Consider the following 18,229-nt stretch of genomic DNA (forward strand, 5'->3'; position numbering starts at 1 on the left):
ACTTGTAGCCCAGTTTGGCAAGTTCCCGTCGCCGGTGCAGGCAACAGCCAGGCCAGCGCTGGGGAAGGTCCCGAAGCCCTGGGCTCCGAGGCTCACTACTGCATTGCAGTCAGAGCAGGCTGAAACGGGGGGCGGTTCTGGTTTGGGAGAATTTCAGCATTTTGATTTTGGTTTCGTTCTGGAGCAGCAGCATCCCGGGGACCCTGCCTTTGACTGGATGAAATTCAGCCAACCCGGCTCCTTTTCAGGAGAAACGTCCGGGCTGATGAACTGGTTTCATTGGAAGATTCCCAGCCAGGTTGAGCTGCATTTTCTGTCTGGCTGGGACCCAGCAGCACCTTTCCATGGCACTCACCTTGGCAGGCTCCAGTGCGTATATTGGGGATGAAGCCCCGGCGGCAGGGGTGAGGCTGGGCAGGGCACATCTCACATGGGTGACCCCAGGCCCGTCCAATGGTGGCACAACACATGGTCTTAGTGCAGACAATTCCACTGAGCTGGCCCTGGCACATTTGGTTATTCACCTGGCTGAAGCAGGGACCGGTGCGATAGTCTGAGAAGAAACCAAAAACCAGCAGGTTAGAACAAGACCCCAAACCCAGCTTTGGCCAGTATGGCCTGGTACCTGCTCCCCTCCCTTGTGCTGTGCTTGGGTGCAACCTGTGAGCTGGAGCCTGCTCTCCCGTTCACAAGGCAGCAACACCAACATCTTGCCCCTGACAATGGACCTCAGCCCCAGAGACCTCCCCAGACTCCAGGCCACTCTCTGAATAGATTATCCAATCCCTGGCATGTGGGCATTGTGCAACCATTTTTAACTCTTCCCTGTCCAAAGTGGTCTGGCTCCCCGGAGCTGTGAACATCTGCAACCCCGTATAACCTTGCATGGTTTAAGATATCTGCAGCTGCTTGCCAAATGCCAGAGTATTATGGGATTGAAGATACCCCCACCATTCAGATTACTGGCTGACCTGTCAAGGGGTTGCTTGCGATAACTAGCTGTGATATCATGATGCTTGTCAGAGAGATAGACTGTATCTGTCTTCGATGGAAGGTCCTAGGGATCTGGGGGAATAGTCCAGGTGATTTGGAAGCCCTGGGCATTGCATTTCCATTGGGTACTTTCCAGTGGATGGGTTTGCACTTTGAATTCCCTGCCTTTCTGACTTTGCTTTTCTTTCAGAGAACAGCAAAGCTCTACTGAGGATTTTCCCCGTAAGTTAGTGACAGCTATTTATATTCTTAGCTCCAGGTTAACAATCTGTTGTGTTGGGAACAGATGTTTAGGACTGAGTTCACTGCTGAGTGGCTCCTAAAGGAAATCGGCTCCAGATCTCTCCTGAAAAGCTTTCTAGAGAGAGAGAAAGCTTCCCAGACATGACTGAGCCCTCTCGGGTTATGGAGTGTGCACAGCACTGGCATAGGAATGCCTGCTCCTCTATCAGTCTGTACAAGGAGAGCCTCCAGCAATGACACATGCAATAGTGATTCATTTCTCCTAGGAAACTAGGAAAGGCCCCTTGGCAATTTTAACTGGCTCTTTAACACGTCGATGCTACAGCAACAGTGGGCCCGTTTCCCAGTTCCAACAAGGAGACATCTGTGCCTTACAAGCTACATTAGTTGGGTTATTTGCAGTGAGGAATGGGGTTTTCCTGCTCCCTGGGCTCGCCTGATCCCTGGTTGGGGATATTAGCACATCAGGGATTCATCAAGAAACTCACGGCTATGATTTCATGCAAATGTTTCATCTGTTCGTGGAAGAGGGACCTTTGACCATAGTACAGTCAGACTGAAAACTCCTACATTAAACATCTGACGAAGTCCAGGAAACAACAGCTGAGGGTGCTGCTCTGTCTCTAACTTACTCCCATGCAATGTAGGTGCTGGCAGGACAGCCCAGTATTTTATATGCAGGCTGCGATTTTCAAAGTTGCTTAGGGATTTCAGTGCTGGATTTCTCATTAATGAACTGGGAGCAGAAATTCCTCTGGCAGTGCTGTGAATCCCAGGCTGCATTCTGCATGCTGCAATGTCCAGATGAGTCCACGACAGCCCTAATGCTAAACTGCCTGGGTTTGAAATGTAGAGCACCAAACTGGTGTGGAAGGTGTGTAGACACAAATAGGGCCACAAGCAAAATCGGGAGGCCATATCTTCAGTAGTGGCTGTATTTAACTGTGCCCACAAGTGTTTTCTCCTAATAAATACACATAAAAGCGCAAAATTAATACCACACAATCAAGTTTAATTTTTGCATTTCTTGGCTTCTGAATGCTTCATTCCATAACCCTAACACTCTCTGAACATATGTTTTGAATGGAATTTCTTCAGATTGTTGTTGTTTTTAAACCCTAAGACATGTGCAAACAGAAAAAGATTAAAGGGAGCCAAGCAAATCCAGCCAGGAAGAGTGACAGGACAGGAGGCTTGTTTCCCTATGTGCCAATCATGCAACTTATTCCTACCCTCACCCCGGCAAGGAAGCTGCTTGGGGCTGGGCCTAGACCAAATGGCGCCCCAGGTGCCCCCCCACATGTGTTAAACTTTTCAATACCTGATTTCTTATTACATTTGTAGCCCATTTCATGACTTTGATGCATGAGTTACATGCATGATTTATCTCTGTCATATAAGACAATACATTTGCACATTAGGATCTGTAAATCTGTATTAATTCCATATAGAAGTAAGGCTGCGAGTCTCTCATGGAGGTTGCAGAAGTTACGGATTCTGCGACCTCTGTGATTTCCGCAGCTGCAGCTGCCAGTGCAGCTGACCCCAGAGCCACTCCAGCAGCTGGCCGGGCCCAGCCATACCAGCCATTGCTGGACCAGCCCAAGGGCCAGCTGCTTGGGGGCCAGCGACACCAGCCACTGCTGGAGTGGCCCCAGGGCCAGTTGCTCGGGCAGCCCCGGGGCCAGTTGCACCAGCCCCTGCTCAGGTGACCCCAAGCAGCTGGCCCTGGGCACTGCCTGAGCAGCAGCCGGTGCGGCTAGCCCCGGGGACAGACCAGGCAGCAGTCCCAGGGCAGCCCTGGGGACGGGGCGGTTCTAGGTATTTTGCCACCCCAAGCATGGCAGTCAGGTGGCTTTCGGCGGCGCGCCTGTGAGAGCTCCTCTGGTAACATGGATTAGGCGGCATGCTCATGGCGACCGGCAGGCCGCCCCCCACGGCTTGCCGCCCCAGGCACGCGCTTGGTGTGCTGGTGCCTGGAGCCACCCCTGCCTGGGGACCACCGGAGCAGCAATGGTCCCAGGGACCACTCCGGAGGCGGCTGGAGCAGCGGCCGGAGCAGCGGCCCCAGGGTGGCTGGAGGCAGTCAGCCCCCGCTACAGGAGCAGCAGTGCCCTGGGGGCTCCCAATAGGGGTGGAGCCTCAACCTGGAGCTGGGTTTCACGGTCCCAGGTATGCAAGCATCTGCTCCTATAAACCCTGCAGGCCAGACCTGAGACCTGGGGGTCAGGACATTGCCCAGCTAAAGGCTGGGGGAAACAATCTGTGTTTGGTTTGGAACATTCTGGTAATAAAAGCAGACCCCAAGAAGGGCCATAATTGGATTTGTGAAATCCACTGTTTGAGTTTACTGAGAACCAACGAGGGCAAACCATGGCAGGGTGCCACAGAGCCACCCCCGGCCGCAAGGGGGCATGGGGGAGGCACCAGCTCTGTTACGGTTGCAATGAAATTTCACATATTTCATGAACGATCCCTGGGCCTAATTAACCGTAGGACGGTGCAGGGCACCTAATAAACGAGGCCTATTTCACCTATTTCCCAATGGAAAGGAGCCTGGCCCTCAATGTGGCTGATGTGATTGTACTGTGGTATCGGTAGTGCATTGAGGACTGCGTCAGAGTTGCAAGCTATCACTTTCAGAGTGTGGGGAGGGGGGAGGGGTTCCTGGTCCTGCTTGAAGGCTGGGGGCTCTGTAGGCAGGGGCGGCTCCAGACCCCAGCACGCCAAGCGCGTGCTTGGGGTGGCACGCCGCGGGGGGCACTCTGCCAGTCCCCGGAAGGGCGGCAGGTGGCTCCGGTGGACCTCCCGCAGGCGTGCCTGCGGAGGGTCCGCTGGTCCTGCGGCTTCGGTGGAGCATCCGCAGGGTCACCTGCGGGAGGTCCACCAGAGCTGCAGGACCAGCGGACCCTCCGCAGGCACGTCTGCAGGAGGTCCACCGGAGCCGCAGGACCGGCGACCAGCAGAGTGCCCCCCGCGGCGTGCCGCCGTGCTCGGGGTGGCGAAATCGCTAGAGCCGCCCCTGTCTGTAGGGAAGTGTATGAGCACAGGCAGTCTGTAAAGAGCCAGCCTAGAGCAAGGCTGCCTTAGGAAGCAGCCTGCTTTGTCTCTCTCGGGTTTGGGGCACATGCATTATTGTTCTGAGGTCTAAGAAATAAAGTCATGTTACATTGTAACCTTCCAGCCAGAGTATTGCATGATTTAATCTAACTTCTCTCTGTCTGTGCTGTGAACATAACTGTATCTGGAAAAGGCTCTGGATTCATTTATAAAGACAAAGCCTATAACCACACAAGGACAAAACTCAGGCACCACAACGGGCTTCAAAGCAAAGTGGGGGAAGAGTCAAACTGAATATCTGACAGTGTTGCTGAATGTGCCACAGAAGAAATTCCTGGCAATTAATAATGAGGCCCAACATTTGCCATTGAAAAGGAAAATGCATCACTTTAAAATATACTTGACAAAAATAGATTTTCATATTTAGATTTAATTCTTTGAGGGAAAGCAGCCAAAGAAATCTGGGAATTGCAGTCTGGAGTCCAGAGTGTACTGGCAACATACCAGCTCCCATCTGGTGCTAATTTTAATGGGTCAAATTATTAAATCTTTAATGAGACACTAATTAAACTTGATAAAGATTATAGGCACACTTATGCGATGGCTGAGGCCCTGTGAGACTCTGCAGGACTCTGGCCTCAGATAATTTGTCCTTTGCAGAATTTGTCTCTGTGGCCACATTTTTTGGCGGAGCAGAGCAGAGCTTCATTCCCCACTGAAATCTATGTGGTGTCTTTTTGCTTCCTCTCTGGAATGTCTCACTTGCAGTCACAGTACGAGTGCCATGTGGTAGAATTTCCCTAGTTAGGGGCTGATCTGTAAGTATGCAAAGTGCTCACCAAAGGGTCTGCAAGAAATGCAGATTTTCAAGCCCTATATCAGGGAGAAAAAGTCCAGTCCTGAGCTTGACGAGCGTACAGGAGTCAATATTGATTGTCAAGTATCAGAGGGGAGCCGTGTTAGTCTGGATCTGTAAAAGCAGCAAAAAGTCTTGTGGCACCTTATAGACTAACAGACGTATTGGAGCATGAGCTTTCGTGGGTGAATACCCACTTCGTCGAATGCATTGATTGTGACCACATGTATTTGGTACTTTATGCATGACCTGTAGCCGCAAAAGACATCATACCAACTCAGAGTTCAAATGCAGATCCATTTTCACAATACAGGGATAAAAAGCTTTGTGTGTAAGAACTAACTGCCAAGCAGACGTGTTCCTCCCTCTACCCTTCTTGGCCCATGGGCCTCAGAGCACCCACTGCCCGCAGTTGTGTTTTGTTCACTTGATCTGTGTCAGCTTAGGAGAGGCAGAAGAACCAGAAAGGACTTTGCACATTTGGCTGGTTGTCATGGAGATACTCAGGTTGCTCCTGTGCCTAATGAATGCTAATGCCCAGCACTCTAAAGCCTCCGCCCCTTCGGGAGTTACTCAGTGGAATCCATTCCATGGCACAGGGCTCTCAGCTATGCTGCCGGCTTTGTCCAGTCTGAAAGAATCTACTTACAGCTGCAGTAACCTTCCCTCTAAATGGAAAACCAACATGTGTCTGCTCTGGATGTTTCCTTCCACACAGACTCTGACCTGCGCCTGGCTGGACCACACAGACAGCTGGAGGTTTTAGTGCAGTAGGAGAGTATCAGTGTGTTGTATTAGCAGAGAGTGAACAATAAGAGTCAGGGGACTCCTGGTTTCCAGACCTACCTGACCCACTGTGCTGCTTTAGGCATGTCACGCAGGCTCCGGCTACACCCCACTCCTCTAGTCCCCCACAGAGGGAGGCAGATTACGATTTTGTGGGGCCCTGGGCCAGAGCAAGTGGGGGCTTCTCTCCACCCCTTCTGCCCGCAGCCCCCCCACGCGCTTCTGCCGGGGAAATGGGGTTAGGCCTGAAGGCTTTCCCCGACTCTCCCTCCTGCCCAGCACTCCTGCCGGGGAGCAGGGTCGGGGCGCGGGGCCTTCCCCCGCTCTGCCCACCTGGCGGTCCTGCTGGGGAAGAGGGTCAAGGAGTGGGGGCTTCCCCTGCTCCCCAGCAAGAGGGCTGGGCAGGCGGGCAGAGTGGGGCAAGCCTCCATGCCCTGACCCCACTTCCTAGCAGGAGCGCCAGGCGAGCAGAGCGGGTCAAGGTGAGGGGGCGTCCATTTTCCCAAGGACCCCCAATTGGCCTAATATACCACTGGCCCCCTGCAACTGTGGCCGAAATGTCTGTCTCAACCACCGGCAGTGGCAGACAGCGGTTGACCAAAGATAGCTGAACACAGCCTGTGCTTGTCAATGAGAAATGTGTTTAGCATCAGTCCTTGGCCAGTGAGGAATCATACTGCCGACACATTCCTAACAAACACCATCCTAGAGCTAGTTAGCTGTGGGTCTGCAGGCAAGACCATTGCCTCCTATGCCTCAGTTTATCCATTGGTAAACGAGGCTGCAGAGCTGGACGAACTTTACTGGGTGGAAAATCGTCCCAGTGGAAGAGACATTTTCACAGGAAATCCGGTTACTAACCTGTGCCATAACTGCTGTTCTTGGAGATGGGCTGCATGTGTCCATTCCGCTCTCGGTGTCGGTGCCCCCAGCGCAGGACCCGAGGAAACTTTTTGCCTCAGGGTTACCCGTTGGGTGACTCAAGCACCCTTGCTGCCACACAGCATTGCCTGCAGGTCTAAAGGGCAGAGCTTGCTGTAACTCCTGCAAAGAGGGGAAGGAGGGCAGGTTGTAGAATGGACACATGCCACCCACCTCAAAGAACAACAATAGCAGAACATGTTAATAACCGTTCTTTGAGTGATCACGCGTGGGCATTCCACTCTTGGTGACTCACAGGCTGTAGAACAGGAGCGGGGATCACAGTCTATTTCCATAAAGATTGGAGAACAACTCGTCGTACCCTAATATCGTCTCTGGAGTCTTGAGCCACAGCACGGTTGGAAGCAAACGTCTGGACTGAGGACCAGGCTGCCACTCCACGAATGTCTGCGTTTGGCACTTGGGCCAGACAGGCTGCCACGGCTGATGTGCCCTCGTTGAAGGAGCTGTGCCTCTGTCAGGCACAGTGACGCTAACCACGTCACAGCACATGCGGGTGCAGGATGAGATGCAGGAAGAAATTCTCTGGGTGAAGACTGATGGACCTCTCACTCAGCCTGCATCTGTTACAAACAGCTGGGAGGATTTATGGAAGTGTCTCGTTCTATCTAGGTAAAATGCCAAGGCTCTTCTGATGTCCAAGGTATACAAACACTCTTCCTCCCTGGTCACATGTGGTTTTGGTTAGAATCTAGGCAAATGAATTGGCTGTGGCAAGAAGAAACCACTTTTGGGAAGAATGTTGGATGAGGATGCAGATAAGCCTGGTCCTTAAAAAAGACATTAATGCCTGCCGCTCTCCTTCTGGCTGAGGTAATGGCCACCAGAAATGCCACCTTCATTGATAGATGCAGCGATTACCAGATAGCCAATGGTTCAAACGGGGGACCCACAGGTCCTCACAGTACTAAGTTCAGATCCCACAGAGGAACAGGGTCTTGCACTTGAGGGTATAATTTTAACTAAGCCTTTTAAAAATCTTATGGACATGTCATTGGAGAAAACAGTGATTGCACTTTAGGATGGAATGCTGAATTAGCAGCCAGATGTACCTTGATGGAACTACCACCAAACCATGGTGTTTCAGGAATAATAAATAGTCCAGTACACTTTGATTTGAAGAACTGGTCCCATTCTCAAGACCAGATGAAGAAACGCCTCAATTTTGCAAGGTGAGTAAGCTCTTGTAGAAGGCTTCCTACTACTTAGCAGGACCTCTTGTACATCTTTTGAGCAAGCCTGCTTTCTAGTGCCTAGCCATGGAGCATCCATGCAGTTAGGCAAAGGGATTGTAGGCTCAGCTGGTATAGGCAACCGTGATTCTGGGAAGTTAGGTTTGAGTCTAGGGGAAATGAAATTGGAGGTTTCACTGACAATGCCAGGAGAGTGGGGAAGGCCTGTGCTGGGGCTATAAGTATGACTCTGGCCTGGTCCTGTCTTATCTTTAGCAGGACCCTATAAGTGAGTGGGATGGGTGGAAAAGCATGGAAGACCCTTTGACCATGTCACTAAAAAGGCATCTGTTATAGAATCTGGGCTGTGATGCTGTAGGGAGCAGAACTGCTGACAGTTTCTGTTGGACTTTGTCAGAAATAGGTCCATTTGGGGAAACACCCGTGACTGGAAGATGTATCAGGCCACTTTGGTGAAGAGACCACTGGTGGTGACTCGTAAATAACCTGCTCAGATGTTCTGCTAGGTCGTTCTCTGTGCCCAGCAGATTAGATGCTTCTAGATTGACTGAGTTGGCAACAAGTAGAGTCGCTTCTTGGCAGAGTGGAGAAGAGCAGGCTGCCCACTGCTTGCTGGGGTAGAACATTCCTGCCACGTGGTCTGTGAGGATGAACAGGCTGCTTCCCCTGATTTGTGATAAAAATACTCGGCATGCCAGAGTGACAGCTTTCAGTTCTCTGACACTGAGGTGTAAAGCTAGGTCCTTGTAGGACCATAGATCCTGCATTTGTAGAGAACCCAGATGGGCTCCCCATCCCAGGCCAAAGCATCTGCCACTAGCATGAGTGTCAGTTGTGGGCAGGCAAATGGAACGCCTACACATAGGCTGGCTGGATCTCTCCACCAATCCAGGGAGGGGAGGACATGGAAGGGCACTCTTAACATTGAGTCTGACAGTGGCTTAGTGAGTAGACTGATGCCAGCCAACCCTGCAGAGTTCTGAGTCATAGTCTGGCCTGTTGATTCACGTAGGTGCAATAGACCATGTGTCCCCAAAGCCCCAGTTTCGTGGTGGTGTGATTGTGTGAGCCTTCAAACCTATAACAAGTGATTGAACTGCCTGGAACCTGGAGTGTGGAAGAAAGGCCCTGGCCTGAGATGAGTCCAGTACAGCTCCTATAAACTCTATCCTCTGAACAGGGAGAGGAGAGATTTTCTGTGTTGATTATCAATCCCAGAGCATTGAACACTGACTGGACCAAGGCAACACTGCTCTGCACTTGCAGTTTGGACGAGCCTTTGACAAGCTTTGGCAAGGGAGGGGTAAACCCAGTGCTTAATTTGTAATGAAAGACGTGCCAGGGCTCAAGCAATTTTTACATTCATAATGGATGCAGCAAGCCCAGAGGTTATGAACTGCCAAGCCTAGAGGTGCCAGGCCTCAGTCCTGGCACAAATTAAGCACTGGGAAAACCTGCATCCTGGATCTTCAGAGGAATGCAGCTAATTTGTAAAGACCCTGGGATAATAAAAGCTACCGTGACCATGAAAAACTTTATCCTCTTTAAAAATGTGTTGAGTTGACACAGGGTTAAAATTGCTCTGAGACCCTCTACCCCCGAACTTTTGGGGTTAGGAAATATTTTGAATAAAACCCCTTCCCTCAGACCACATGGCACCTCCTCTGTGGCTCCCCAAGCGAAGGAGCAATTGAAATTCCTGGATAAGGAGTTTCTCGTGAGAGGGGTTGCTGAAGAGGGACATGGAGGAAGGGTGGAAGAGAAGAAAGCTGCAGAGTATATCCCACTTACACAGTACTCAAGACCCACTGGTCCAAAGTAATCTGGGGCCAAGCAACGTGGAAGTGGGACAGATGGTTTGTGACGGTGCATGAGGTAATAATTGGAGATATACCAATCTCCTAGAACTGGAAGAGACCTTGAAAGGTCATTGAGTCCAGCCCCCTGCCTTCACTAACAGGACCAATTTTTTGCCCCAGATCCCTAAGAGGCCCCCTCAAGGATTGAACTCACAACCCTGGGTTTAGCAGGCCAATGCTCAAACCACTGAGCTATCCCTCCCCCCTAAGGGGATGTGAGGACTCCCTGACCGCTTTGACCTCTACATCTAAGTCTGCAGCCACTCTCTTTAACAACTCCTGATAAACTTTAAAATCATCCGGAGGAGGTGAAGATGTGCCAAATGAAACAGCCTTGTCTGGAGAGGACAAAGAGGAAGCCAAACCAGAGGGGCAGAATCTCTTCTGCTGGTTGGTTCTGGAACCTCCTCTGGGATGCTCAACCCAGTGCCAGACTCCAGGGAAGGAGCTGCTTGGTGTGTAGATTCAGCCCTTTTAGACAAGGGCACTGAGTACGCATGGTGTGGGTAAGATCTGGAAACTGTGGGGAAACCTCCAGCGGTTCATAATGGCCACAGATATGGGACAGGGCCCCATTGTCCCAGTCACATTCCCAAGGCAGGTCCCACTGAAGGGTCACAGTGGTAGATGGTCAGAGAGGATCTGTGCAGAGACCAGTTGTGATACATCAGGTCCCACCTGCAAGTCTGATGATGAGGATTCCCCTTCCTCTGACCAGAGTGGGGCTGATCCAGTCTGTGCCGGGGACCAGTGCCGAAAGCCTGGCGATGGACAAAGTGACACTATCATAGCAGGCTTCTCATTGGTCAGAGGCTGAGTCACTGGCAGAAATGGCCTGGTGCCAAGGGACTGGACTCCGGTAAGGAAGGAGACATTGGCCCCAAGAAGCAGAGCAGGTTTCTTGGCACTGCAAATGCCTCCGGCATAGTTGGCATTGAGAGGGTGTTTGGGTGTGGTGCCAAAGAAGCTGGAAGCTTTGTATTTCTTCTTCGGTACAGGTGAGAGAGACCATGGCTGGGATTCCGCTAAAGCTGGAAGTGCTCTTCTCACTGAAGCTGCAGCACTCAGTACCGAGTCAGACCAGGACAGCTCTGACGGTGGTCTGATACCACCTGCATCAGCAGAAATTTCAGCTTACCCTCCACATCCTTCTTTGTCCTAGGTTTGAACTCCCTGTGAATCTGGCACCAGGCCTTCATATGTGCCTCTCCCAAGTGCTTCAGACAGCTCTTTTGTGGGTTGGTTCCTGGGACAGGCCTGGAGCAAGAAACCTGGTGACCAGGGCACAGCTCAGTACCATACATAGAATAAAACCTCAACTGGAGAAAACAGCAAGTCCAACAGGTACCACTGAGGGGAAAAGTTTCTGGCGGCCATGTGCTGGGCGCATCAACCCCACGAGTGGAATGCACACATGCAATCACTCAAAGAAAAATCAATTTATTTTCCCATGAAAATGTCGGTTTCAGTGAAAAATTTAAATTTTCCTTCAGGAAAGGTCAAAAACAGGCATTTTTGTTTCAAACTGACAAAAGTTTTCATTTCTTTTCAACTTAAGATGCTGGTTCAGCTTTTTTGATTTTAAAAAACCTGAAATGAAACTGTTAATGCCAAAACGTCAGTTCAAAACTACAATTTTTATTTTGTTTTGACTTAAAATATTGACTTGCTGTGCCTTTTGGAAACCAAAATATTTAAAATTGAAACCAAATTAAATGTTCATTTTCAATCCGTTCAAAACGTCCTGACGAAAAAGACATTTTTCAACCCCCAAATTTGAACACAAATATTTTGTTTGAAATTTCTTACAGGAGAAATGTTGTTTTCCCACCACCTGTCTGGGGACGGTACCATCGATCTGTCTCACAGGATGCTCACAGGTGAAATGAATGCTTGTAAGGGGAATTCAGACCCACACAGATAAAGGTACAAGAGCAGGGCTGAGTGTCTACCATGTCCATTGCTAGTGTAGGCCCCATGAAAACGTGCTCAATTTTTGGCATGTGAGCAGACCAATGAAGCACAAGCTAACTGGAAATCAATAAACTAATTAACATTTCCTTTAATCTCTCGCTGTCTTGCTGTAGCACCACTGTCCAGGATCCCCTGGGGAATCCAGCCATGGCCCACATGAATTCTTTCCTTGCTAGCAAATAAATATAACAACAAGGAAGAGGTGGCTTTTCTCTGCTAAAATCAAAGCCCCTCTCATAATAAACAATGTTTTTGCTGAAAGTTTTCTCTTCAAACAGCAAGGCCGAGAGCATCGGTCTCTCTCTGGGGCTCTGCACATTGGTATGTTCATTACCAACTAGTGGGGACTCCCAGACTGTGAAGTACATAATATTCCAATACTTCTATGTCAGTTCTGAATCGAATTTGTTCCAGGTCTTCATGGAGGACTAATTCTCGACAAGATTGAGGTTTCAGAAATAAACCTTTCTGGAGTTATCCAACCCCAAAACAAGCATATGCACATTTGTTGGCCCGCAAATCCTATGGGGTCAGATTTGACCTCAGCTCTACTGGTGTGACTCTGGATTAACGTTACTAAATTCCCTGGCAACTAAGGTCAGTATCTGGCCCATGTTTGATTAACTCAGAAAAACAAGAAGGATTTTATTTAACAATTTTTCTCCATTAGACTGAAACCAAGAAAGAAACAAACTCAGCTCAAAGATGCTTAAGGAAGGTTAACGCTGCCAGAGGGGCACTGCCTCTGCGAGAACAGGCTCTTTGTATGTTGTGTGTGGCTGGCACAACTCAGAAAAACAAGAAGGATTTTATTTAACAATTTTTCTCCATTAGACTGAAACCAAGAAAGAAACAAACTCAGCTGAAAGATGCTTAAGGAAGGTTAACGCTGCCAGAGGGGCACTGCCCCTGCGAGAACAGGCTCTTTGTATGTTGTGTGTGGCTGGCAGACATGCTAATGTGGCCTGGGATCATCTCCTGTTCCTGAAGGAACTGGGGTGGTGCCCCAAAGGAGCATGCATGGGACATGGTGTTAGGGGACTGTATTCGTGCCTCAATGTCCCACTGACTCTGAGTCAAGCGGCACCTTCCCTAACAGCTTGGAAATCCCCCTCCTCCACTGGGAGATCTGTCACTCCTTCGCACAGCACACAGCAGTGGCCTCCTGCACATAACGATATTTCGAGACAGCTGCTCAGCTGCTGAAAGTTGCCATAGCTCCAGCTGCGAACCTGCCTAGTGAGTACTCCCTATTCATGCGTTTATAACCTACCCAGCACCAGGGTAGACGTCACCTCACTCACCGCACTCAGTTCTCAGAGAATTGCTCATGGTCTTTGAGCACTGTACCAAAAACAACATGCAACTCTAAGCAGAGTCAGATACACTTCATGTCACTTCTCTCCAGGCAGGGTCATTTCAGACCACGTTTCTTACTGCACTCAAGGGAGACTACAGGATGAAACAACTACAGGGCATTACATCATTGTTTAGGCCAGTGATTTCCCTACACCCCCCCTGAATTTTCCCAACACCCCCCTCCCCCAGTTTTATGAGCTAGTTACATACCAATTTAGTGACTGTTTGGAAATCTGAATTTAAACTGAAACATTAATACACACTTTAAAAGCTTATACAGTGTATGATAAAATATGTGTATCTGAAAAAGTATAATAGATTTGAAAAGTATGAACATAGACTAGCTTCCTTGCTTCCTTATACAGCTGTTGTTTTTTATGATGTCAGTGCATTCATTTCGGTGATGTTGGCCAACCTAATAATTTCAAATGATGATTTGTAAGCAAAGTCTAAATGAGCTCTCCCTGACAGCTAGTGATGAGCTGGGGGCTACGGCTTCAGGGCCAGATTATATTTACATTCACACCTAATCTACCTAGGTATCCAACAAACAGAGCTGTGTTGCCCAAGTGATAGATTTTGGCTGGGGTTGGGTTACAAACCACTTGAATGTGGGGGGAATGGGGGATGAAATGTTGTTCTTATTGTATGAGTAAAGGGCAGTAGAACTGTACTTAGCCTGTGATGATTTGAAGGCATCAAGAGAGAGGGTGGGGACCTGTCCCTCTCCACTGTTTAAAGACAGAGCTGATTAGGCTCCATAGGTAGTCTTTTGTTCTGTTAAGTGACCACTGCAGCTGAAATCACTGACAATCAGGTCTAAGTGCTTAGTCCTGTTGTGGGGACAGTGTTCCTGTGGGTACAGTGTTTTTGTGTAAGAGACAGCCCAGACTGCACTAGCAGTGAGGTTCCCGCACTGAGAGCTCAGCTGAAATCACTGAGAGCTGGTGGAACCTCAAGAGACCAACTCGCAGAGGTCACAGTGGCAGGTGACAGCAGAAGGTGACTGTGCAGGGCCATTGGTAACAGAGCGGTGGAGTGAACGGTGGCACAATGAACAGCCATGGCCAGAGCGAATTGTGCCTTTTTGTCTCCCACCTGGAAGGTGTACTCACGTGAAAGCACCTCTGAACTCTGAGTCTCCACTGACCAAGGACAACACCGGTGAGTGGAGTGCAGTGGAGGGAAAAGTGAGGGGCATGTTAAATAAACATTTGTTTGTTGGACTATATTTTAGTCACTTTGCTCCCGAATGCTAGATTTGTGACTGGGAATGGAAACTTATATAAATATGTTTCCCAGTAGGCCAAGATTTTTAAAATGCAGTATTTGCCAAGGTTATCATCTCACATTGTTGCTATCTTGGGAGGTCATTATGTTGGGGAGTTTCTGTACTAAACATTTTTATTATAATTAATTTTTACATAAGAATGGTCATACTGGGTCAGACCCATGGTCCATATAGCCCAGTGCCCTGTCTTACAACAGTGGTCAAGGCCAGGTGCTTCAGAGGGAATGAACAGAACAGAGAATCATCAAGTGATCCATCCCCTGTTGCCCATTCCCAGCTTCTGGCAAACAGGCTAGGGACACTCACAGCATGGCGTTGCATCCCTCTCATCCTGGCTAATAGCCACAGATAGACCTGTTCTCCAGGAATGTATCTAGTTCTTTTTAAAATCCTGTTATAGTTTTGGTCTTCACAGCATCCCCTGGCAAAGAGTTCCCTGGGTTGACTTTATATTGTGTGAAGAAATACTTCCTTTTGTTTTTTTTAAATCTGCTGCCTATTAATTTCATTGAGTGACTGCTAGCTCTTGTGTTATGTGAAGGATTAAATAAAATTTCCTTATTCACTTTCTTCGCACCAGTCAAGATTTTATAGACCTCTATCATATCAGTTTAGAAAAGTCATCTCTTTTCTAAACTGAAAATTCCTAGTCACTTTAATCTCTCCTCCTGTTTCATACCCCTGATCATTTTAGTTGCTCATCTCTGTACCTTTTCCAATTCCAATATATATTTTTTAGGATGGGTGACCAGATCTACACACACTATTCAAGGTGTGCACGTACCATGGATTTATATAGAGGCAATATGATATTTTCTGTCTTATTATCTATCCCTTTCTTAATGATTCCCAACATTGTTTGCTTTTGTGACTGTTGCTGCACATGGAGTGGATGTTTTCAGAGATCTATCCACAATGACTCCAAGATCTCTTCCTTGAGTGTTAACAGCTAATTCAGATGCCATCATTTTGTATGTATAGTTGAGATTGCTTTCCAATGTGCATTACTTTGCATTTATCAACATTGAATTTAATTTGCCATTTTGTTGCCCAGTCACCCAGTTTTGTGAGATCCCTTTGTAGCTCTTCGCAGTCTGCCTGGGACTTAACTATCTTGAATAGTTTTGTATCATCTGCAAATTTTGCCACCTCACTGTTTACCCATTTTTCCAGATCATTTATGAATATGTTGAACAGCACTGGTCCCAGTACCGACCCCTCAGGGATACCACTATTTATCTCTCTCCATTCTGAAAACTGATAATTTATTCCTACCCTTTGTTTCCCATCTTTTAACCAGTTACTTATCCATGAGAGGACTTTCCTCTTACCCCATGATGGCTTACTTTTCAAAAGTCAATTTAAATTAAATACTTTTTTTTTAAATGTATATTTTTTTAGAAATCTAGACCTGTTATGTGTTTTGGTGTAACTTGCATTATTCTTATGTTAAATTTGCATAATCCTAACAAAACATTTACTTTATTCATATCTCTTTTATATATCTCATTGGTCCTGACACCCCCCCGTAAATTCGAACACCTCCCCTAATTTCAATTCCTGGGGAAACCACTGGTTTAGGCCCAGATCTTTAAAAGGATTTAGGCACCTAATTCTCATTGATTTCAATGAGAGCTAGGTGCCTATATCTTTGAGGAGCTGGGCCTTAGTACATTTTCTTAGCCTTGTCACAGTTTTAGCTCCATTTCTCAGGAACCAGTCCCAGCCTGTGAATGAAACTCCCATCAGAACTAAGGCCCATCTCAAACCTCCCACCTTGGGCTTCTTCCACCTATCTCCTCTAACATACACATACAGCAACAAACCAATGACAAAAACCAACACACTGCCTTGCACTGCGCTGCATACACAACTCTCCCCCAGGAGGGGATGAGAGCGAGAAGGAATCACACTGCATAGATGTGAGTCCCATTCCTAAATGCCCTAATGGAAGATAGTAGTGAGGAGGGCAATATAAGAACCTATATAGACCAGGCTCAATTAGAATTTGCTTATCAGTCCTGTTCCTCTTTGGAATCTCTGTAAGGAAAAAACCTCATGGAGGCAAATACAGTTTGTGTCTAACACTTTGACTCAATTCCTGCATCTCATATAGGTGTGGAGAACAGGGCTGCCCTGGGGGGGGCAAGTGGGGCAATTTGCCCCAGGCCCTGGGCCCCGCAGGGGCCCCGACAAGAGTTTTTCAGGGCTCCTGGAGCGGGGTCCTTCACTCGCTTTGGGGGCCCCGGAAAACTCTCGCAGGGCCCGGACCCCCGGAGCTTCTTCCGCTCTGGGTCTTCGACTGCATTTTGGCGGCGGGGGGGTCCTTCCACTCCAGGACCTGCCGCCGAAGTGCCCTGAAGACCCACGGCGGGGGGTCCTTCTGCCCCGGGACCTGCCGCCCAAGTGCTGGGTCTTTGGCGGCAATTCGGCGGCGGGGAACCCCCGCTGCGGGTCTTCGGGGCACTTTGATGGCAAGTCCCGGAGCAGAAGGACCCCCTGCTGCCGAATTACCACCAAAGCGGAGGCCCCCCACCGCCGAAGACCCCAGACCCCCTGAATCCTCTGGGCAGCCCTGGTGGAGAAGGCAGATACAGTAGCTGCCTTGAGCTTTCAGCCATAGCCAGCTAGAGGGGAAAATGGCTTCTAAACTTTACTGCTGGTGCTGTCTGGACTATACAAAAACACTGGGGCGGCACTGCCGACATCAGACAGTCAAGTGCGAGCAGCCTGCACTATAAATTCATCCAGCCAGATCTCCCAAATCACAGAGGGCTCAAGCCTGCGAGACTGGGAGCGCTGCCTGTTGTTATGGTGCCTGACACTTCCCATTATAAGACCTTGTTTTCAGTTGCTTAGAACTTTGCCAAATGTTAGCCACTTGGCTGACATTTTCCACGCCAGGGGCTGCTTTTTTTAAAAAAAAAATCCAGCCAAAACACTGCAACTGTTTCTGAGAATGAGGGTAGGGAAAAATACATTGTTTTGCCCATATTAAAATATTCTGATGGCCTTTTCTTTGAGAAGATCTAGTGCCCCCATGCTTTGGGGTCGGGAAGAAAATCTCCCCTGGATCAGATTGGCAGAGATCCTGTTTTGGTTTTTTTGCCTTCCTCTGCAAACAGGGGCACAGGTCACTTGCAGGTTTAAACTAGTGTAAATGATCAATTCTCTATAACATGAAGACTCTAAACCATGATTTGAGGACTTCAGTAACATAACCAGAAGCTAGGGGTCTATTACAGGAGTGGGTGGGCAAGGTTCTGTGGCCTGCAATGTGCAGGATGTCAGACTAGATGATCATGACGGTCCCTTCTGACCTTAAAGTCTATGAGACTTGACCTTTGGGTCAGGGATGTACCTTTTGCTGTGCCAGTGAAAATCAACCCAAATTGCCCAAATTATAAGCCTTTGAAAAATCACAATTCACAAATGCTCAATAGATATGTGCTAGAGCTCAGTAGCTAAAATCCCCAAAGATTCTGTCTGCACTGAGCATGCTCCAGCCCAGGGTTGCAGGGGCTGAGTAGGACTTTCCCTGAAATTGTAGTTCTGGGCTGCTACAGGCCATGCCAGAGCCAGGGACTGGAACAGAAAGCGGGGAGACCATCTCACCTGTGCTCTTCAAAGACCACCCTGAAGAGGATGGACCTGCTCTGGGGATGGATCAGGG

The 18,229-nt window shown here is 48.7% G+C and overlaps 1 pseudogene; it reads right to left on the reverse strand.

Annotated features, from left to right (window-relative positions):
• Nucleotides 1-351: 351 nt before the first annotated feature.
• Nucleotides 352-18,229, reverse strand: part of LOC120391957 — a 77,512-nt pseudogene continuing 59,634 nt past the window's right edge.

This window comes from Mauremys reevesii, linkage group 26 (genome assembly GCF_016161935.1).
Source record: "Mauremys reevesii isolate NIE-2019 linkage group 26, ASM1616193v1, whole genome shotgun sequence".
NCBI classification, from domain to species: Eukaryota; Metazoa; Chordata; order Testudines; family Geoemydidae; genus Mauremys; species Mauremys reevesii.